Raw genomic sequence first — 23118 nt, 5'->3', positions numbered from 1 at the left:
ACACAGAACATTTGAAAACAGTTTTCTTTTTGGCTTATCCACCACGGTTTGAAAACAGAGTTTGGTGTTTTTATTGTTTCTGACAGTCCTCGCTGCCCATTTCTCTTCCTAGTAGCCTAAGTATTTCCAAAGGGTTTTAATATAGGCCCCAGCTCTGTTCTAAGGGGATGAAAGCAAACACATTCCTGGTTCCAGCACTGTCACGGCCCGCACACCCACCCAGGCGCAGGTGAGAACAGTTGGCGGGAAGGCTGGGGTGGGCGCCGGGCAAGCATCAGCCACCCAGAAGCAAGGCTGGGAGCACAACAAGCACGCAGTGGGGTCCCCCAGATGCCCAGAGCTATGCAACGATGAAGAATTCTTCGTGGATCTCCTAATTCCTCCCTGCACACCCTAGCTAATGGATTCCCCTGCCACCCGCCTTACCCCAGCCTCTCCCTTTCTGCAACAAGCGGCTGCAGTCCAGGGACCTGGGTCAGGCTGGGAGATCAGGAGGAGACAGGATTCCATCCCTCCCCAGAGAACCCCGGGTCTTCCGCTCTTCTTTCTTCCTGCTTTGCTGGTGTGCTGGTTGTTCACTAGCGTAAAAGTGCTCACTTCAATGTTTAGCCTAAAGCGTTGGGATGTTGCTGTATTATCCAAATGTTATGCTACCAGTGATCATTTTCAAGGAGCTGGAAGGCTTTTCAAGTGAAAATGTTGATCCTATCAGGAAATAAATTGCTTACTTAGAAGGGAGGGTGTTTAATGCTGCGCTGGGTGTCTAGATTATTACTCACTGAGGGTCTGTGGGCTGTCCCCGCCCCCCCAAGCTGATCCCCACCAAGCAAAGATGCCCACAGTGGTCCTAGTTGTCTGTCCCCCCCCCAAAAAAAAGAGGAGGTAGGAATCTGCGGGTCCCATGAACTCAGGTCCTCTTGCCTGTCACTCACTCCTGATCAGCATCAGGAGCCCCCATGACCTCTCTGGTTACTGCCCTTTGTGTTATGGCTCGAGGCAACATCATCAACCTGCAGAACAGGACTGCTGTGTTCACAGAAGTCTTTGCCATGTCTCAGCCAATGGCTACCAGATGCCCAGTTCTTTCCTGTCCTCTGAGTCCAACCAAGTCTACCCCAGGTCTCGCAGTTCTCCTGTGGGTAGTAGTTGGCCTTGAGGGAGGCAAGCATGAGGATTCTCTCTACAACACCTATTTATAAAATTTATAAAAATGAGGTGATGTGGAAACTGTGGAGAAGAAGATGTAATAGAAGGGAAGATTCAGTGTATTGAGCCTTTGAAAAGGGGAGTCAGTGAAACCTAAGCTCTTCTAGAAGAGTTTTGGGGTAGGTTGTACAACTTAACTTGAGGGAATATGGTCCAACAGAGTGCTTCCCATCCTCTTTGGTGTCACAGTACACAGAGAATATGATCATATTTGAACCACACACTGGGGGACAAGGTAAAGAGGTGTGGTGACTCAAAGCCAGAAGCAAAAGCCCAGGAAGCTCTGGAATCTTCGGCCCCACTGCCAGCCCAAGAACTGAGGGACCAAAGTCTAGGCACACCAGTGGGGACCTCTGTACTAGTCAATAGGATGAGCTGATGAAAAGTCAGTGGAACCCAATCCTATTACTACTGATGTGGGTATTTCTCAGGCAGCTCGGGAACCAACACAATTATTTGGGGTCTGGAGCAACCTCTTAAACCCTCCCTCTCTGGGCCCAATCCCCACCCCAGTCTAATCCCCCAGCAATACTGAACTCCTGATGGCAAAGAAGGGTCATTTTGATGACACGTTATCAATTCTGTTTCTCTCAAAGAGCCAGAACGTTAACAGTGCGCTAGAAGAGCATCTGAAGGGTGAGAATTTGTCTCTGATTCACATAATTACTGGGCATTTAGCACATAATCTCTTCTTTCCATGAAATCTTTGAAAAAGGGGTTTCTAGTTTGAAATGTGACATCCACCAAAAAGTCTAAGGATATAACCTCTATTGTATTTTGGATAATCCTCACCTTGCCACCTCTTAGGTCTAATGTAAAACCATTTTTAAGTGGTCATATTTTTTATAATTTATTATACCTTCAATTAAAGTTATGATATAACTAAATATCACAAAGATATGTGATACCCTTGACTGAAGTCCCAGGACCACTACAAAAAATAACCTAACCAAAGAAAAAAGTAACCTAAACTTGCTCATATCTGTTTATCAAATTTAATTTAATAAGTGGTTTTGATGTGACCCAGAAATCCTACTCCTAGATTTATGTACCCAAGAGCAATTTGTGTATAGATCTGCCAAAAGATATATATACAAGAATGTTTATAGCAGCTTTATTCATAAAAATTCCAAATTGGAAATAACCCATACATCCATCAATAAGGAAATGGATAAATAAATTGTGCTACACTCATATAGTGGGATACAAATCAGCAATAAAGGCTACAGACCACTGAAGACACATAGATGAATCTCACAGACATTATGTTGAGCAATGGAAGCCAGACACAAAAGAGTATGTATTGTATGATTTCACTTATGATATTCAAGAACAGGGATCTGGAGTGGTAACCTCCAGACGGAAAACCAGGGATTGACTAGAAAGCGAGCAAGGAATTTTCTGGACACATATGCTGAACATGTGTTATGTCTTGATCTGAGTGGTGGTTACAAAGGTGTACACATATTTAAACCTTGAGTAGCACACTCCAGATTGGTACATTTTATGCACTTTACTGTATGTATATTAAAGCTCATTAAAAAAAGAAAAATGGACTTGACATGCATTTAGTGCCTAGGAGAATTCCCCTAGTGACCTAACTTTCCCTTGTGTTAAAAATAATAATAAAGAAATAAAGCTAGAAGTTGAACCAGGCAAGGCCAGGACCCTCTGGGAATGAACATCACATCAGGATCTTTTGAAAAAACCATTGAGTGAAATCAGTAGACACCCCTCTGCTGACCTGCTCCATCCTAAAGTCTCACCAAAGGGCTCATTCTACCCCTTCTGCCTTCCACTTTCACATTTTCCTATCTGGGGTTTGTTACGGGCTCAATGGTGTCTCCAAAATTCGTATGTTGAAGCCTTAACCCTCGGTGCGACTGTATTTGGAGATAGGGTCTTTAAAGAGGTAATTACCGTTAAATGCAGTCATTAGGGTGGGCCCTAATCTAATCTGACTGGTGTCCTGATTAGAAAAGGAGATTTGGACAGACACACTCAGGGGAAAGACGGTTTGAAGACACAGGGAGAAGAGGGGGAAGCCAAGGAGAGAGGCCTCAGAGAGAATCAACCCTGCCGACATCTTGATCTAGGACTCCTAGCCTCCAAAACCGTGGGAAAATGAACTTCCATGGTTAAGCCACCCAATCTGTGGTACTTTGTTATGGCCCCCCAAGCTGAGACAGGTTCTCTCCCCAGTTGAGACGACGCACATTCCCGCTCTTGCTTCCGGCCAACTGTGCAGACTTCACCTAAGTAGCCTTAACCTTATCCTTAATCTGTGCCCAGACCTCAATTACAGAAGACATTTGGCATTCTGGACCCAGGACATACCCTAAGAACAAACCACTGTAGACAAGCACAGGAAGTCCAAGCCCATTTTCTGAAAGAGGGAATAAAGAAGAGGTATGGGAATGGAGTTTAACACACTCACAGTGACCCAGGCAACGTGTCTGTCTCCTTCACTTCAAGCGTCTCCCAAAGAGAGGTCATTGTTCTGCCTGATTTTAGGACCTTTTTTAAAAAAGAGAAAAGTGAGTGATCGAGCAGATGAGCGCTAGAGCATCAAAGGGCTGTGCTTTTTATGTCAACATTGTTAAAGCCATGAGAAGATGGGGTAGACCTAGTTTTTCCCTTTCCATTTGCTAAGACCAACTAGAAACCTCGGACATGTGTATAAAACCATGACAGAAGAGGGCAAATGGGCTAGAGAACTTGGGACCCAAAGAATGACGCTGTGGTGAGTTCCCTGGGCTTCCATGTTTTCCCATGTGTCCAGACATGGAGCTGAAGAAGCAGGCAACTGGAAAAACCCATGTACACAGAAAAAAGAAAGCCCGCTCTCTCTGGCCAAAGGACCAGGAAAGGGGCAGACAGGTTATTTTAGACAATAACTGTTCTCTTCCAGTCAAACACCACAGAAAAAACCTGTGGCCCCAGTCCTTGGCCAGAAAAGGCCAAATGGGGAGGCTAGACTTTCATCTTCACAGGCTGTAGTGGAATACCCTTCTCCTCTCCCTCCCCTGTCCTCACACGGGGGATGTCAGAGAAGAGTAGGGAGTTGGAACTTCACCCCTCTGGGTGAATGGCAGCAATGGCAGAATGGACTTTTTCACAAGTGCCTACAGACTGGATATCGAGATAGACCATATCCTGGGCCATTAAATTTTTTTTTTCAAGAAATTTAAAAGGCTTGAAATCATGCAGTGTTTTCTCTGACCATAATAGAATCAAACTAGAAGTCAATAACAGAAAGATAACAGGAAAATGTCCAAACACTTGGAAACTAAACAACAGTGTTACTGTTTCTTTAGCAGATTGACTCTTTAATCATTATATAATCTCCTTATCTGTCTTTGTTAATTCTTTTTGCTTTAAAGGCTACTTTATCTGGTATTAATATAGCTACTCCTACTTCTCTTTGATTGATGTTTACATAATATATCTTTTTCCATTGTTTTTCCTTCCAACCTGCCTAAATCATTATATTTGAAGTGGGTTTCTTGTAGACAGCATATAGTTGAGTCGTGTTTTTAAATTCACTTCACTAATCCCTTTTTTAATTGGTGTATTTAGACGATGTACAGCACTGAATGCTTTCCACTTAAGATCAGGAACAGGGCAAGGATGTCCACACCCACTACTCTAATTCAACATGGTGCTGCAAGTTCTAGACAGTGCAGTAAAGCAAGAAAAGACATACAGATCAGAAAAGAAAAAATAAAACTGTCCCTATTTGCAGATGACATGATTGTCTACATAAGAAACCCTAAGAATTTATTGAAAAGACTCCTAGAACTAATAAATGAGTTCATCAAGGTCACAGGATACAAAATAAGCATACAAAAACCAATGGTATTTCTATATACTAGCAATGAACACATGGACACCAAAATTAAAAATACAATACCATTCACAGTTCTAAAAAAAAAAGAAAGAAAGAAATACTTAGCTGCAAATCTAGCAAACCAGTCTTAAGATCTGTGTACTGAAAACTACACAATGCTGATGAATGAAAGCAAACAGGGTCTACATAAATAAACTTACCTTGTTCATGGATCAGAAGACTTAACATAGTAAAGATATCCATTCTCCCCAAACTGATATACAGGTTTAATGGAATTTCTATCAAAATCCTAGCAAGATTTTTTGTACATAAAGAGTAAATATTACTCTGAAATGTGTATGAAAAGGCAAAGGAAGTAGAATAGCTTTTTTTAGAAAAGTGAAAAAGAAGAATAATGTAAGAGGAACCTATCTGATTTCAAGACTTATTATGTAGTAAGTAATCTTATACAGTAAGGAACCAAAACTATGTGGCACTGTTAGAGGACTAGGCACATAAAGCAATAAATAGAATGAGGAACCCAGAAATAGATTCACACAAATATGCCCAATTGACTTTGGACAATGATGCAAAAAACAGTTCAATGGAGTAAAGGTAGTCTTTCCAACAAATGGTACCAGAGCAATTGGACGTCCAGACACACACACACAAAATAAACCTAAGCCTCTGTCTCTCACCTTCTACAAAAATAAACTCAAAAGGGATCACAGACTTAAATGTAAAAATATAAAATGTTTAGGAAAAAAGTACAGGAAGATTTTGAGATTAAGAGCTAGGCAAAGACTTTTTAGACTTAACACCAAAAAAACACAATTCATAAAAGAAAAATAGATCATTGGATTTCATTAAAACTGAAAATTTTTGCACTATCAAAAACGAAATTAAGAAAATGAAGAGACAAGCTACCAATGGTGAGAACATATTTGAAAACCACATATCCAACAAAGGACTAGTCTCTCAAATATATAAAGTATTCTCAAAATTCAACGGTAAAAAAAAAAATCTCATTAGAAAATGGACAAAACACATGAAGCTAGATTTCACAGAAGAGACCTACAGATGACAAATACACATACAAAAAGATGTCCAGCATCTTTTGCCATGGGGGAAATGCAAATTAAAACACACTTATCAGGATAGCAAGGATGCAGAGAAACTGTATTACTCATACATTGCCGGTGGGAGTGCAAAATGGTACAGCCACTTTGGAAAACAGCAGTTTCTTAAAAAGAATAAACCTGCAACTACCATATGAGGCCGCTGGGCATTTATCCCAGAGAAATGAAACACGTTCACACAAAAACCTGGCACAAATGTTTATAGCAGCTTTATTCATAATAGCCCCAAGCTGGAAAAACCTAGATGTCCTCCGGTGGGCGACTAGTTGAACAAACTGTGGTACCCTCTTACCGTGGAATACTCCTCAGCAATAAAAAAGAATGAACACTGATACACATAACAGCCTGGATGAATCTCTAGAGAATTAGGCTGAGTGAACAATTCAATCCTATACGTGATTCCATAGATACCATTACTGAAATGACAAAAGCATAAAAACGAAGAACAGATTAATCGTTGGCATGGGGCAGTAGGGAGGGAAGTGAATTTGGCTCTAAAATTTCAACACAAGGGCTCCTGGGTGGCTCAGTCTGTTAAACGTCTGCCTTCAGCTCAGGTCATGATCTCGGGGTCCTGGGATCAAGCCCCGCATCGGGCTCCCTGCTCAGCGGGGGGTCTGCTTCTCGCGCTCCCTCTGCTTCTCTCCCCCGCTCATGCTTTCTCTCTCTTTTTCTCTCTCTAAATAAATAAATAAAATCTTTAAAAAAAATAAAATTTCAGCATGAAGGATCTTGTGCTGTTGGAAATGTTCTGTATCTTGACTGTCACTATGGATATCTTGGCTGTGATATTGGACCCCAGTTTTGTAGAATGTCACCATTGGGGGGAATGGGCGAGGGGTATGCAGTATCTCTCTGTGTGGTTTCTTACAACTGCATGAGAATCTGCAGTTTTTTCAGAAAGTTCAATTTAAAAAAAAAAAAAATGAGAAGGAAAAAGCTCATGCCAACAGTACCAGGAGAAAATTCTCGAGATAGACTCTGGTTCGGCATGCTGTTTGTGATCCTGGTGCATTTTAGGAAGACAGCCTTTCTTAGAGTTTGGTTTGTAATCATCCAATATGGAAAGGAAAGGAATAAAACAATGACATCAATAGAGTGAGCTTGTTTTGCTGACGTAAACTTGCTGCTCACCGGACCCTTCAATGAGAGATGGAGGATCGCCCTCGGTAGGACTCAGAGTCTATCCAGAAGAGATCCGCCCAACTGTGTGCTGGCTTGTCCTTACAAATGGGCCACAAAGGAGAAGCTGATAGGATCCCACTCTCCTGTGCTCCTAAGTCCCAGAAAGGAGATTAAGTGTGGCGTGGACACATTTCAAGATCTGAAAAGACTCTCCTTCAGTCAAACATTGAGCCCATCTCTGGTGCTTTAAATGGTAAAAGGAGCTCAGCTTTTGACTTCTGCCCAGTTTCATGATATCATCGGCAAACAGCTAGGCTAGAGCTAAGCACATGTGTGCAGAATACCGGGGAGGAAGTGTAGCCCACCCAGGGGTGGGGCATCAGAAGGACAGGACCCCAGGAAGGGCACAGGAAGCAACTAGCCGGTGACCGCACACAGCCCCTACTTCTGGGATGTTGGTCCCAGTGTCTAAGGAAATGCTCCTTTCTTGTCCTGCAGGTGAGGACAGTAGCATGACCTACCCTTGACATTGCTGGAAGGGAAGGAGATAGAGCAAAAGTCCAAGAAAAATGGCTAGAAATTCTATTATCGCCATCTGACATCTGACTTCTGGCCTATGGCTTCGGTGAGGGACAACTGAAACCAGGCAGAGATAAGGGACACCACAGTGTCCCTTCCTTTTGTCCCTGAATGTGTGTCCCAGACATGGAGGAGAGGAGGTACGGACCCTCACCCCCAGGGTGCAGCCCGAGACGATTCACTGCACACTACAAATGTCTTTGAGGCTGTATGTTTGCATAAGACTCCATATCTGTTTTATCACTGTAAAAAATAATGTGCTGAATTATTCACCATCAAGCAACATGACCCTTCAGAGAGATGGCCATGCTCGACTCATGGCTTCGGGCGGAGAGGTCCTGTCATGCTGTGGCTGAGGGTCTGGGCTCTGGAAGCGACCCGTCTGGATTCAGGTCTCGCCTCTGCCTTTTGCTAACAGATGACCTAGAGCAAGTTCTTAATCCTTCTGTGCCTCAGTTTCCTTATCTATATAATGAGGGTTATAGCAGCGCCTACTTCACAGCGTTGGTGAGAAGCTTAAAAAAGTTAAAATGCATCAAATATTTGGAACACATGCTCAGTAAATGTTCATTTTTCTCCTTATGAGTTACACTCTGGCATTTCATACCTGTACCTAGATCCCACTTGAAAAGCAGTAGATAGCACAGCAAAGATAAACTTGCAAGGTAAAAAAACCTGGAAAATTTATTTTTTTAAAAGATTTTATTCATTTGTTTGAGAGAGAGCGTACAGGTGGGGGGAGGAGCAGGGAAAGAAGGAGAAGCAGGCCCCCAGCTGAGCAGGAGCCCGATGTGGGACTTGATCCCAGGACCCTGGGACCATGACCTGAGCCGAAGGCAGACGCTTAACGACTGAGCCACCCAGGCGCCCCTGGAAATTTATTTTTGTCTTAAGATAGTGAATTTAGAGATAGAGCAATATGTTTTTGTTGTATTGGCAAGAACACATGGGTACACACTTGTACTACGGCCACTTTAAAGTGAGAGTCCTGAATCCATTCAGTAATTAAAACAGTCTCCCCTCCTTCACCAAGCTGGTGAAGGCTTTGTGCTCCCTGAAACACGGAATAACCTAAATGAGGAGACACAGAGTTTGGGCCCTGCAATTTTGTGTGTCAGCACGATCCATACACCCCCCACCCCCGTAATAAATGGATGAATACTACATTTTGACAACGGTGACGCTCTCCATGTCCTCCACAGCGGCTACTTTGTTGGCTACATTCGGGAGATCTGCGAGGCTGTGGAGAATGTTAACAGGGTTCACGTGCGGGCCTTTTGTGGCAGGCTCTTCGGTGGAATGTGGTACAAGGAGAACCTTCTGAAGCTCGCCCAAGTTAAACACAGGATTTGTCACACTCACAGCAATGACATAAAACTGGTGTAGGATGGTGCTCCTGCTTTCTCTGAAGCTTGAGAGACCGGCCCAACCCTCCAAGTGAGGGCCCCAGAGGTCTGTACTGGGGGCGGCTGCTCTAGCAAGTGACCTTTAAATCAAGCCTCCTGAGAGGCCAGAATCCTTTGTTGTGTGCAAGGCACGGTTGGTCATCAGCTGTTTTCTGTTTCCACTGAGGGCAGGACAGGGGGAAATAGAATGGATCAAACAGCACAGACAGGATTTAGCTTTGATCCGGGAGAAATGTCCTGACAGTGAGAATTATTGAACAGTCAGGGAGAGAGCTATGTGGGGCACTCTAGGACCCTCTCCTCTGAATATCTTTTTAAGAAAACTCAGCATGGGCTGAGGGGAGAAGGCTCTCTCGGAATCGGTGATTGGTGGCCAACATTCCACAAAATGGGGTACCTGATCAGGAGCTCCTGATTTTCTGAAATATCGGTGGAAAGTAAAAAGTCCTCCAGACTAAAAATTGCACCACATACTCCCATAATCTTGATTAATAGCTTTCCCTTTTAAAATGTAAATACTGCCGTGTGGTCACATGCATCAGCCATTCCTAACGGTGTAAATCACCAGAATCGGATAATCTCCTAAAACCCAACCAGGATGCTTACCCCAGGGAATGAAGGTTTAATGAGCCCAGGAAAAAGCCCAGGGTCCACCTTGGACTACACACTGAGGTGGGCCCTGGGTGCCAGGAAAGGGGAGAGCTGCTGAAGTCAGAGAGGATAACAGGGCAGGAAGACCCCCAAATCACCCACCTTCTTTGTGGTTTTATCAAAGTTTCTATCAACCCGCACAACTACTGAGGGACACTAAAGATCTTCTTCTTGTCCGCTTCTGGCTCCATCTCTGAATTCCAGGTGTGGGAAGATGGTCAAGATTCCTTCTGGACTCATCATTCTCTGATTCTGGGATGCCTCTATTTCCCAAAAAACCACACACTCTGTCTTCAAGAGACGCTCAGAGAGTCCCACGGGGGAGGATCCCTAGATAAAGATAAAGTGGAATCATTAGAGATACATGGTATTGGGCTACCCTAGAAGGAATGGAACTTTTAGTGGGAAAATAAAGAGATTATATATAATTTAATAACAATAGCTGACATTTATGGAGAACTTGATATGTGCCAGGAAAATACGCCAAGTGCTTTTCATGTGTTATCTCATTTAATCCTCACAACAGCGCTTTATCATCCCTGTTCTAGAAAAACATGTGAGGAAACCATTATCCTGAGAGGCTGGGAATTGCTCAAGGCCTCCCAGCCGACAGGCAGAGGCTAAACTCCGTGGGAATGTGCTGCATGGGTGTCCTCGTTCTCTTTTTTGAGCCACATCTTTGGTTGTCTCTTCACTCATCTTTTCCACTGAGCTTGTGGGGCGAGACTGGATATGTCGCGATGGTCACCAAAGGACCCCCAGAAAAGAGAACGAGGAGTAAGAAGCTTGAACCAGATCTGGGACTCAGGAGAGAAGTCCTCAGCCTCTCGGTCACTTCCTCCTCTGGTAGTAGAAGGAGTAAGATCCCAAGTGCCAAAATTCTTGCTGCCACTTCCCTCTCCATACCTGCCGCAGACCACCCCCCTCATGCTGAGTCAGAACAAAGCTGGAAAAGCTTTGTCAACACGGTACTGGCAATCAAAACGAAACTTTTTTTTTTAATTTTTGCTATTCTTGACCTGATACATGACCTGTTTTCTTTTAAGGCATCTCAAACCCACGTATAACTCAGGCATAACATCATCACAGCAGAACCAGCCAGTAAATCACGACCACATCAACAAAGGTATGACCAGCTGGTCACATGCAGCTCCGGAGCTTCTTCGCTCACTTCTTCAGTCCTCAGTGCATCCCTGGATAATGCTCGGAATCGCTGTTCAAAGAGCACCCCCTTGTGCTGTCACCAGCCAGAGGCAGAATGTCTGGAACCCTACACCAGGGACCTCTGTCCGCTTTCTGAACACGGTGTTACCTTTTTAATTAAAGTTCATTCGGCCCCAGTGAATCCAAGCTCGGTTTCCAGATGCCTCTTTCTTGCTCTTCTTAACTACTCAGGTCCAGAAGAAAATTCGAAAGAGCCAAAGAGTGCCGGCCCACAGGAAATGTTTGCATGTCTAACGGACTTCAAATTGGTGTGCAGAACGAGTTTGCAGAAGTGACTGAGAAATAATTCTAGACTTTGAAGAGGAAATGTTTCAGAAGAATGAAGAGTCTAGAGGGAGAGATGTAGAAGACAGAAAAGGGGTTTGGCAGCCACCATTGGCCACAGTAGACAGAACGGGATTCTCCCTTTCTCTGTCTTCCTTGAAGGAAACTGCTGTCCTAGAGGCTGATGGCGCTTCTTGGGTGGACAAAGCAGAACAGTTGTGTTCATTGCTTTGCCTTTCAACTATTTCCCCTCAAGGAAACATGATTATAAAGCAGTTATGGGTGGGTTTGAATATTTCTTTTTGTTTATTAAAGTGGCTAGCTAGCTAAATATGCTACATGTGGGGATTTAATGCTAAGTTCACCTTCTCACAACAAGTCCAGAATAGTAACAGTAGAGCTTTTCAGGGGGTAAAAAGACATTTTTCCACACTTAGGATACGACTTAAAATGCAGAAAAGGAGATAGGTGGGGAAGAGTTGCCATGACTCTGGCAAGATGCTTACAATGAGAAAAAGAGGCATGAACAGGAACCTCGAAAAAGGCCAAGAAAGACCATGAAAAAAGAAAAAAGAATAAGATCATGGAGCATGTCTGAACATTGGGATCCACCATTTATTTATTCCTTCTTCTATCTTTCCCATTAGCAAGGTTGAATCCAAGAGAATTGGGAGAGTAAAATGGCCCAATATCAATGTTTTAACTACTAAATGGGGCCTGGTGTTTCTCCATCATCATCATCATCATCATCATCATCATCATCATCATCATCTTCCGTATTCAAGGGCCTGCTTGCTATTATGGCCCACGCTTTCTGCCATGATAACTTAGAGAGGTAAAAAATTTTAAAAAGGAAAGATTTCTGAAGGAATCACAGGAGATGTTGCTGGGCTAGCCCTTGCCCAACTGTTGAAAGTCAGTGATGGGATAGAGAGTATTTAGAATTTATGAGAAGACTTGGAGAGAGCTACTCCAGAAGAAAACACCTTTTAGTACCAACTCTGGGGCTTATGGGTAGGTCTCTATTTTGAAGTCCTGGATTTCAGGTAAATAAAATGTTTCTTGCCGAGGAGCCTGACTGTCCATTGGCAACTTTCATTGGTTTACAGTTCATTAGGAGCAGAAAGCTACTAAAGAGGGTCTCGATATGATCTGGAGGACTTCAAGAATGTAAAAAAGAGGGGCGCCTGGGTGGCTCAGTCGGTTAAGCGTCTGCCTTCGGCTCAGGTCATGATCCCAGGGTCCTGGGATCGAGCCCCACATCAGGCTCCCTGCTGGGCTGGAGCCTGCTTCTCCCTCTCCCTCTGCCCCCCCCCCGCCCCGCCCCCTGCTTGTGATATCTCTCTCTCTCTCTCTGTGTCAAATAAAAAAAAAAATGTAAAAAGGATCTACATACTCAGTAATGCCTGGCTCTTGAATGGAAGAAGGGACAGACTGGGGATTCTGGGGAAAAGATAGAGCATTAACGGGCAATAAAAGCTGTTTCTGAAGTTTACACAGGGGTTTTGTACATCCTACATGTATACAAAGATAATGAACAAAGATGTTGAGTTTCTCACTGTTAATTTCTTAACCTATCCAAAACAAACAATTAATGAGAAAGAAAACCTGTATAAACAAAATTTCCTCTAGACTAGCCCATTAAAGAAAGAACTGTACGTTTAATAGCTGCCCATGAACAAACTGATCATCATTAAAAGGAAAGATAAGAAAAAGACCCCTCCAAAAGGGGGAATTCTAGATAAAGAGCCATATTTCCTACAAACAAGTATGCAAACAAAATAGACCAGGCAAAAAGCACTATAGAAATAGGAAAGGAAGCTGAACAATGGCTTTATTGATTTAAGACATGTGGATTTCATTAGGAAAGCTGAATGCATAAAAATGGGTTGCGATATCTGAAACGAGGCAAGGAGCAAAATTAGGTCACAGAGCTCCTCGGACAAAAGGAATGATGAATCTTTATTAGGTAATTGGACTCAGAGGTAGGAGGAAAAAAATAACTCTTTTCCTCCCCAGCTCCCCCCCTCCCCCCGCCTTGGATAGTTTTTAAGCCTTCAAAGGTAAGTCTACATGTTGAACTGAAATGGCAAATCCCAGGGCCCCACTCTCTGACAAAGCATCTGTGCTGCCAAAGAACCCCTGAGCCAGAAACTAGAGATTCCCCAGGAAAAACACTCACACTGATATGGAAATAAATAATGTAGAGATCAAAGCAACACTTGTAAAATGTCCCAATGGCCCGAACACAAAGCTTCAGCTGAATTTGAAAGTAATAAAGTAGCAATAATAATATTTTTTCAAAAAAAAAAAAAAAAGAATAATATTTTTTCACTTGGATAGACATTTTCCTCTTAAGAGCTCATAACCCATGATAGCTTACACAAAGTTGATATGCTATTCATATGGGAGCCTCATTTTAATAATAATGACACAGAAGCAACAATCACTGGACTGTTCAGATGAAACAATTTGTACTTCAACAAATACGTAGAAAGTGCAATGGCAATCCGTTTGCATAAATCTCTTAAATTCAATTTTGACCCTTTGGCTTGGCATGCTGAACCAAGGCAAAATTTTTAATTAAGAGAAATGGTCTTTTGAACCTTTATATCTTTCTTTCTGTCCTCTTCCCTGTGGGCATGCCTTTTTCTAGAACATTCTCGCTTTTATTTTGTGCCCTCCAGCATCCTACCAAAAACTAGGATCCCGGAAACTGGCTCTTCCCTGACACCTAGCATATCCCTTTGGCCCAGGATCTTGTTCCCCTGGGACCAGCCCGCAGAAGAGCTCCTCATGTCAACTGACACAGGAAGGAGTTTTTGGTTTAGTGTTTTATCCTCATTGGATAATACTCACACCTAAATGGTTGTCTTAGATCATTTCAACACACAATGTTATCAAGTGAGCTAGATAACTGTGGATGAATTTCCTGACCAAAAAAATATACCTCTTTTTATACCATAGATGAGTACATGAATTTTTAGAGCACCTGATTTGTGCAAGGTATCTTTCTAAACTCTTTGAAACAACACAGGCAAATACAACACTTCACCAACCTAGTCTCCAGTATTTAAGACAAGATGAGGAAAGTAAGCCAGGTAACTTCAGTGCAAGGCTGGTATGTGGCACGAGGGAAGGATCTAGAGACCTGGGGTTGAGAAGGGCTCTCAAGGGACTGGGGACAGATGCACAAAATATTCTGAAGTTCAGATTTCAAAAGTAGTTTGGAGAGGATCAGGGCAAAAGCTTGAGTAAAGGTAGGAAGGGTCCTAATGGGAGCTTGTTCCTTAGACAGCCCTCAGGAATGTACCAGGGATGGAAGGCCTCAATGGTGTAGATAAAAAACAGGGATCCCAGCATTGGCCTTCCACCTCACAGCCTCCCTGCCAACCAGCATAGTCCCAGCTATCACCCACTGAACTCCTAATGGAGGTTAGAGAGAGAGAGGTGTGGGAACAGAAAAGACTGGAAAGACATGTTGGGATTCCATGTGGCAGGTCCCAAATGCCAAGCCAAGAAATTTGAAACTAATTCTAAGAGTCTTAGGGAGCCTCAGAAAGCACAAAAATAGCCTTTTCAGACTCACCCACGTGCAAGTGTGTGTGACTGTGTGTGTGTGTGTGCATGTGTGGAGTGTGCACGCCCAGGCATGAGTGTGAAGTTGTGTATGAGAGCATGTGTCTGTGTGTGAGAATGTGGGTGTGTAGGAGTACATATACATGTGTCTGTGTGTGTGCACGTCTAGACGGGGGGGCTGAGTGTCACCTGTCTCAGTGTGCGTGTTAATAGGTAGGTATGTGCATTAGTGAGGGGGCGTGTGAACAGGCTGAGGTGAATCAGTGACTGACTCCCTGACTCTAGACATCACCCCATCTTGGGAGGGAGGACTGCCAGCTCAAGAGCCTCCGCTGGAGGCTGGCATGGATCTTCTCTGACACCTCCTGCCCATCTGCGAAGGATGAAGATCAGTGAAGGAAGGGTGTCCTTCCCCGTGTGTGCTTCCTCCCTTAGGGGGTACAAGACCTCCTTTTCCAGCCTTTTCCTCATGCCCTAGTTTCTTAAATATGTCATATGTGACTTTGTGTGTATGTGAGTGTGTGTGTATATATACGTGCGTGGGCAATTTTCAAAACATAGGGCACGGGGCGCCTGGGTGGCTCAGCCATTTAGCGTCTGCCTTCGGCTCAAGTCATGATCCCAGGGTCCTGGGATCGAGTCCCGCATCGGGTTCCTTGCTCGGCAGGGAAGCCTGCTTCTCCCTCTCCCACTCCCCCTGCTTGTGTTCTCTCTCTCGCTGTCTCTCTCTCTCTGTCAAAAAATAAATAAAAATCTTAAAAAAAAAAAAAACATAGGGCACAAGGAAGAGATGTGTTATAGGGTCCTTGTTGGATCCTCTTCAACCTGTCACTTATTAACAATGCGACCTTGGAAAAGTCATGTCATTCATTTCTTCATTCTACAAATGTTTGTGAAATGCCGACTACATACTAGCACTGTGCTTCTTGCCAGAGTGATTTTTTTTTAAGATTTATTTATTTATTTTAGGGGGAGAAAGAGAGAGAGAGAGAGAGAGCAGGGGTGGGGGAGGAGCAGAGGGAGAGGGAGAGAGAGAAACCCTAAGCAGACTCCCCGCTGAGTGCAAAGCCCAATGTGGGGCTCGATCCCAGGACCCTGAGATCATGACCTGAGCAGAAATCAAGTCGGCAGTCCAACCGACCGAGCCACTCAGGCGCCCCATTGCTGGAGTGATTTTAGGAACAAAATAGGTGTGGAGCTGACTATCTAGCTACATTAAAGCAAAGCATACAATCCGATAGGTGAGCAATGGTCTGATTAGTTTAACCGGCATTGCATTACATGTTTCACGTGTCACATAAACATTCAAGAGTTATTTGTATATTTAAAAAAAATGACACAGGTCTATAACTACAAATTGAGAAAAATGCTGTGAATCAAACATTTAGTGACCTATGAGAGGAGTATTTGGGCATCCTCTTTTCCTCTGGAGAAACTGGAGGAAGCTTCCTCATCTGTTAATTGGGTCCTGGCACGGAACCAGTGGTTTCTGTGAAGTGCCGCCATGCCTGATGACATGAGTATGGTGGAGGCAGAACATTCAAGAATATATTCTATTGGCTTAGGTTATGGACTAAGGAGAAATGACATTGGCTGGCAACGGGGGCCAGGGAGGCAGCCGGGCTGGGAGTACACAGCAACCACAGACCATCTCTCCGAAGCAAAAACAGCCACGGGCTGGAGCACCGATGGGAGAGCCACTGCAGAGCTGAGCCTGGACACCACTGAGGACAAGCCTGGCCCCGTGCTCCCAGAGCAGGGAAGGAGCTGCATGGCCATGGGTCTCCTGACATCTGGGCCAGGCACTCTTCAGGTCTCTTTGCCCCCCAGTACACAGAACCATCTTGAAACACTACAGAGAAATATGTACGACGGAATCTGATCCACACATACTTTCCCAAATTATAAGCATCTTCAAATCAATCTCCAACTTATTCTGAAGTGTTCAAAGAACTTGAACACAATTTTTCCATAACCTGGCAGCTCCTAGTGACAGGTGGATACTCCCTGTTCACTGAATCACTGGCCTGTTGAAGAGAATCTTAGCGAGGTTTTGTTTGGGGGTTGTTGGGGTTTTGGGTTTCTTTTGGGGTTTTTTTTGCATTTTTTATTGTTGCAAAATATAAGTAACGTAAACTTTAACATTTTCACCATTTTTAAAGGCACGGTTCACTGGCATTAAGTATATCTGCATTGTTGAGCAACCATCAGAGCATCCAGCTCCAGAATTCCTTTCTTTTTTTTTTTTTAAAGATTTTATTTATTTATTTGACAGAGAGAGGCACAGCGAGAGAGGGAACACAAGCAGGGGGAGTGGGAGAGGGAGAAGCAGGCTTCCCGCCGAGCAGGGAGCCCGATGTGGGGCTTGATCCCAGGACCCTGAGATCATGACCTGAGCCGAAGGCAGACACTTAACGACTGAGCCACCCAGGCGCCCCTCCAGAATTCCTTTCATCAAAACTGAAACTCTGTACCCATTAAACAACTCCTCATCCTCCCCTCCCCCTTCCCCCCCCAACCCAGTAACCATCCTTCTAGTTTCTGCCTGTATGAATTCGACTGCTCCAGGTCCCTCATAGAAGTGGAATGATACCGTATGTGTGTCCTGCTTGCTGGACTTAGCATAATGTTCTAGTGGCTTTTAGAACGTAATGCAGCTTCCACATGTGTATGAGCCTGGGAAACAGGTGAAATACAGAGCACATCTGGCCAGAGAGGTATCAGAGCAGAGTGTGAGGAGGTGGGCAGCTGAGGCAGATGCCTGCTCTTGGACCATGGGTCCAGCCTTACCAGCTGTGTGACTTGGGGCAAGTCACTAAAACTCTCTGTGCCTGGACTCCCCCACACATAAAATGGAAATAATGACAGTGGGGCTATTGTGAAGATCAAATAAGATATGTAAAACACTTACAACAATGCCTGGCACCTAGTTGACATTGGACAAATATTAATATAATTTAAAACAAAGGACATACATGAACATCTGTAAAATTATAAAGTTTATACTCTCACAAAACACTGAAATATTTTGAACTGATTATTATGTCAAAAGCAAAAAAGTATACTGTCAAAAGCATACCTTGGAAAACTAAACATGCATTTTCTATTTGAGACATTGAAAGAAAAATTTGTTGAATACAGCAGCCCTTGATCTTAGGAAAAGGTGAGATCTAAAAGGAATCTGAAGGACTCTGGACAGGTTTCCAAAAGTTATGCCCCAAACCTCCACCTGACAGAGTGGATAAAGCAGGTCCCATTCAAGAAGTGAAAGTAAAACTTAAAACACTAGGTGATGAAGCAAAATAGCTTAATATCACTAATGTTCACAGGTTGCAGTTGGAGATATTCTAAGCAGTGAATTCTCAAAGAGAGAGAGGAAAATCCTCTTGCATATTTATGGAAGAGATTTCCCCATTATTGAACAAAAAGATGGTTATTTATCTTAGAAAAGCTCATTTCATGGCTTCTAAAAAACTGAAAAGACCATTTTGCATATAGACTTTGCAAACGAAATTCAGTGTTCACATACTAACTTTTTCTGCCCCATTTTTTTTCTCAGTCGGAAGTCATCACGGTCACTTTGTTGCTCAACTTGGTCAATCATCTTCCAGAGTTCCCTTGTCTTCTCTCCCAGGACTTTGGCAGGGAATCCACGCTGCCTCTGCAGTGGGGCCGGGTGGTAGCCTTCCAATATCATAGGTGAGATTTGCATCCCGTCACAGACTGGCTTGTTTTCCCCGCCCGTTTTATGGAGTTGGCGTGGAATTAGCTTTGGGATAGACCAAACTCAGAAGAGCCTAATGTAGTTTACTGGGAAGCCACTGAGAGGGTCATTTGAGTCAGGCCACGGGTTTCAGAGTGGGGCAGCCAGGGGTCAAGTCTCTGCCCACATCCTGAGTCTGAAATCAAGTGGTTCTTCACTTACAGCAGGACTGGAAGGACAAAGAATTAAATTGCTTTGACCCTGCAGGGCCCATTGCAGAAATACAGCTCTCTTTTTAGAGAGAATACTCATACTTCTCTCTTATCATAAACTTTCACTTGGCCCTTCTGGTGCTGTACTGGCCCACTCAGAGTCTGTTGTCTCTACAGGGTTTTTCTGAGATGTTGACTCCCAGGAAGCACATGGAATGCACCGTGGCAAGTAAAGCCCATGTCTCCACCATTCACTGAGGTGCTTTGTTTTCACGTATCACATACCTCATGCCTTACCCAAAGATTTTATTTGCTAATAAAGATTCAAGACTTCAGCCACAGGGAAAAGAAAGGGAACCAGTGGAAATTAGTGGAATCCCAGTAAAAGGGAAAATATTTCATTAATTTTATTTTAAAAAGCAGGCTTTCACGGGTACTAGGAAATTCCCCTAGAGTTGTTTCATTAAAAAGCACGGTATGTGTCAGAGTATGAAAACAGGAAAGAGGGAGAGAGTCGCCTTTGTGTGATCATCTCACTCAAGGGAAAATTTGTCTGAGATAAACAGTTCTCAGAAATAGCAATCATTTCATGAATCTGATGTTTTCAATGGTTGTGGTATCCTCCGAGTCGTGCTTGGACCAGAAGTCCACACTCTTTACGGTTACGAAAGACAGCGTTAAGTCAGTGGACTCTCTTAGGACTTGAAAGAATTAACTTGGGGCCCAAAGTGGTGAGGATTTCACTATCAGAGAGTAACTTTAATTTGTGGGGACTGGAAAAGAGAAATAAGACATAATTAAATTTCTGGCAACAATGGGGAAATTGATTGAGAGGTGATTTTAAGAAAAACATAGAAACATCCTTGGATTATTCAAAAGGATAAAATAGTAACATTAGACTTGGTAATTAGATAGTCATAGTAAAATTTCTAAGGGAGCTACAAAAAGACTGGTTATAGGGTATATAACTTCCAGACAAGTAGGGGGTGGGAAGCAGTACAGAGAAGAAAATTTACTTCCTAAATTTACATAACCATTATATTACTTATATTAAAAAAAGAGAAATTGAGGGGCCCCTTGGTGGCTCAGTAAGTTAAGTGCTCAACTCTTGATTTTGGCTCAAGTCATGATCTCAGGGTCGTGAGATTGAGTCCCGCATCGGGGAGCTCTCTCTTCCTCTCCTTCTGCCTCTCCCCTTCCTGCTCACACACTCTCTCTCTCTCTCAAATAAATAAATAAATAAATAAAATCTTTTTTTTAAAAAAAGGACAATTTGAAAATTACTGAACTAAGCATGCAATTTAAGAAGTTAACTATGAAAAACAATATAATCCATCCAAAGAGATTAAAACAATATAATCCATCCAAAGACAGTAGAAAAAGGAAAAGGAAATAAAGACAAGAGCAGAAATTAATGAAATGGGAAAAATAAAAACAATAGAGAGGATCCAGATACCAAAGGTTGGATCTTTAAAAAGATTAATAAATGAATACTTGTCTAGCATAACTGATCAAGAAAAAAGAGAGAAGGTATAAATAAACAATATTAGGACTGAGGAGGCAAAATGGGCCAAACCACAGATATAGTGGAGATTATAAAGATAAAAAAATATTATGAATAAGTTTATAAAAATAAATTGAAAATTTAGATGAAATGGACAATTTCCTAGAATGACTCAAGCAGTAATAAAAAATCTGAATGGTTTGGTAACTACAAACAAAATAAGATCAATAGTTTAAAATCTTCCCACAATAAAACCAAACCTTGGTGGTTTTACAGGTGAGTTCTCCCAAAGCTCAGAAACAGATATTTTCAATGTTACCAAACTCTTTCAGAAAGTAGAAAAAGAAGAAACATTACCTCAACTTATGTTACAAAATTAGCATTTTTTTTTTTTTTTGAAAACCAGGGGTGGTAAAAACTCGCACAGGAGAATAGAAGCAAAAACCCTAAACAAAATATTGGTAACCTGAATTCTATCTGTTTTATACTACATCATAATCAAGTTAGGTTTATTTTAGTGATGCAAGGTTACAACAAACTCAGAAAATCTGTTGATGTAATTGACATTATACATTAAAAGGAGGAGGGGAGATGATCATCTAAATAGATTCAGAAGAAGCATTCAATGAAATTCAGTGTGCAGCTGAGTAGGAAGAGAAGAGAATTTCCTTCATCTGATCAAAGGTCTCCATAAAAAAATGACAATAAATACCTTCCTTAGTGCTGAGATGTTAAAAAATTATATCTTTTGAAATCAAGAACAATTCAAGGACATGCATTCTCACTTCTATTCAATCTTGTTCTAGAAGTTTTAGTCTTCCTAGATAAGCAAGAAAAAGATAAAAGATATAAGAATTGAAAAGGAAGAAACAAAATTAGTACTGTATGTCGATCATATGACTGTCTGCATAGAAAACTGAAAAAAATCTACAAATTGTTAACATTCGAGTTTCTAGCATGGTTATTAGATATAATACAAATTTGTTAAGAGTTCATTGTACTCTCCATACCAATAACAAATATTTAGAGTTTTATGTTTTAAAGAGATACCATTTATAAGATCAAGAAATACATATGATACTTAGGAATAAATCCAAAAACACATGCAATACTTTTCTGCAAAAAAAAAATTTCTATAAATGTAAATTTAAAAACATAAAAACATCTGTGTAAATGAGAGGGCATACTAACTCCACAGACTAGAAATTTCCAAAGATGTCAGTTCTTACACAAGGGTTTTATAGATTTAATGAAAGTCCAGTTGAAATCCCTAAATGATTTTTCTTGGAAGTTGACAAACTAATTCTAAAATTTATATAAAAGGGCAAAGAGCTTATTAAAGTCAAAGCCTCTTGAAGATAAAGAAGGTAGGGGGACATTCTCAACTAGACAGCAAACTCACTACAATGCTACAGTAATTAAGATAATGTGATCTGTCTTAATGGGATAAACAAACAGACCAATGGGACAGACTAACATGCCTAGACTCAGACCCATGCATATGTAAAAACTGACATTTGTTGGAAGTGGCATTACGGAGGAAGCTTGGATTATTTCCAGATGGTATGGAACTCTTAACTATCTCTATAAAAAACTATTTTGGATCTCTACCTCATAACTTACTCAAAAACTAATTCCTGAAGAATCAAGAATTTAAATGGAGAAAGCAAAATTTTGAAAACTTTAGAAGACTATTCCTACTCTTAAGAAACATACACTGAAGTATTTAGGGGTGAAGGGTCATGATTGATCTACCTTACTTTTAAATGTTTCCAGAGAAAAAGAGAGAAAAAATAGTGAGAGAGAGAATGCAAAGGAAATGAAGATAAAATGTAAACAATATAGGATGTGGGGATAGGATTTACTGAGTGCCCTTAGTACTATTTTTATCCCTTCAGTTTATCGATGAGCTTGAAGCTATTTCCAAATAAAAAGCTATTTTTCTTTTATGAAATCTTTTAGAAGAAGATACAGGAAACAATCTTTATCATCTCAGGGTACAGAAGCCATTCTTGAACACAACTCAAAGGGTGAAAATCATGAAGGAAAATATTGATAAAATAGATGGAAAATGTCTATTCATTAAAAGATACCATAAAGAGAGTACAAAATGCATGTCATTAACTGGGAGAAGATATTTGCCACACACAAAACTGACGAAAAGTTAGGATCAGAAATACATGAAGAACTCCTATGATATAGTTCTTTTCGTTTTTAAAGTTTTTTTATATATTTGAGAGAGAGAAAGAGCGGAGGGGAGGGGCAAAGGGAGAGGAAAAGGGAGAGAGAATCTTAAGCAGACTCCAAGCTGAGTGTGGAGCCCAACGCAGGGCTCAATCCCATGACTCTGAGGTCACGACCTGAGCTGAAACCAAGAGTCAGCTGCCTAACTAACTGTGCCACCCAGGTGCCCAATATAGTTCTTCATATCATATAGATAGATGATAGATGATAGATAGATAGATGATAGATAGATAGATAGATAGATAGATAGATAGATAGATGATAGATGATAGATAATCTTCCTATATTCTAAGCTTTATTAAAAAAATAAACAAACCAATGGAAAAAGACAAAAAAAAACCCCACAAAAAACATGTATTTCACAAAGGAAGAAGCTGAATATTAACAAACATCTAAAGGTGCTCAACTGTTTGTAATCAAAGAAATTCATATTAAAACCACAATGAGATGTAA

General features: G+C 41.9%; 1 long non-coding RNA gene across 1 annotated transcript; it reads right to left on the bottom strand.

The window, feature by feature from the left end:
• Positions 1-6429: 6429 nt before the first annotated feature.
• Positions 6430-18912, bottom strand: LOC144379035 (uncharacterized). The gene is made up of 3 exons (XR_013441056.1): positions 18536-18912; positions 10038-10265; positions 6430-6590 (listed from the first exon to the last, which is right to left on the bottom strand). It is a non-coding gene; the product is annotated as an uncharacterized LOC144379035 (long non-coding RNA).
• Between the last annotated feature and the right edge of the window lie 4206 nt (positions 18913-23118).

The sequence above is a fragment of the Halichoerus grypus genome, chromosome 9 (genome assembly GCF_964656455.1).
Source record: "Halichoerus grypus chromosome 9, mHalGry1.hap1.1, whole genome shotgun sequence".
NCBI lineage: Eukaryota > Metazoa > Chordata > Mammalia > Carnivora > Phocidae > Halichoerus > Halichoerus grypus.
The sequence above is the reverse complement of the archived record's forward strand: the minus strand, read 5'-3'. Positions and strand labels throughout refer to the sequence as shown.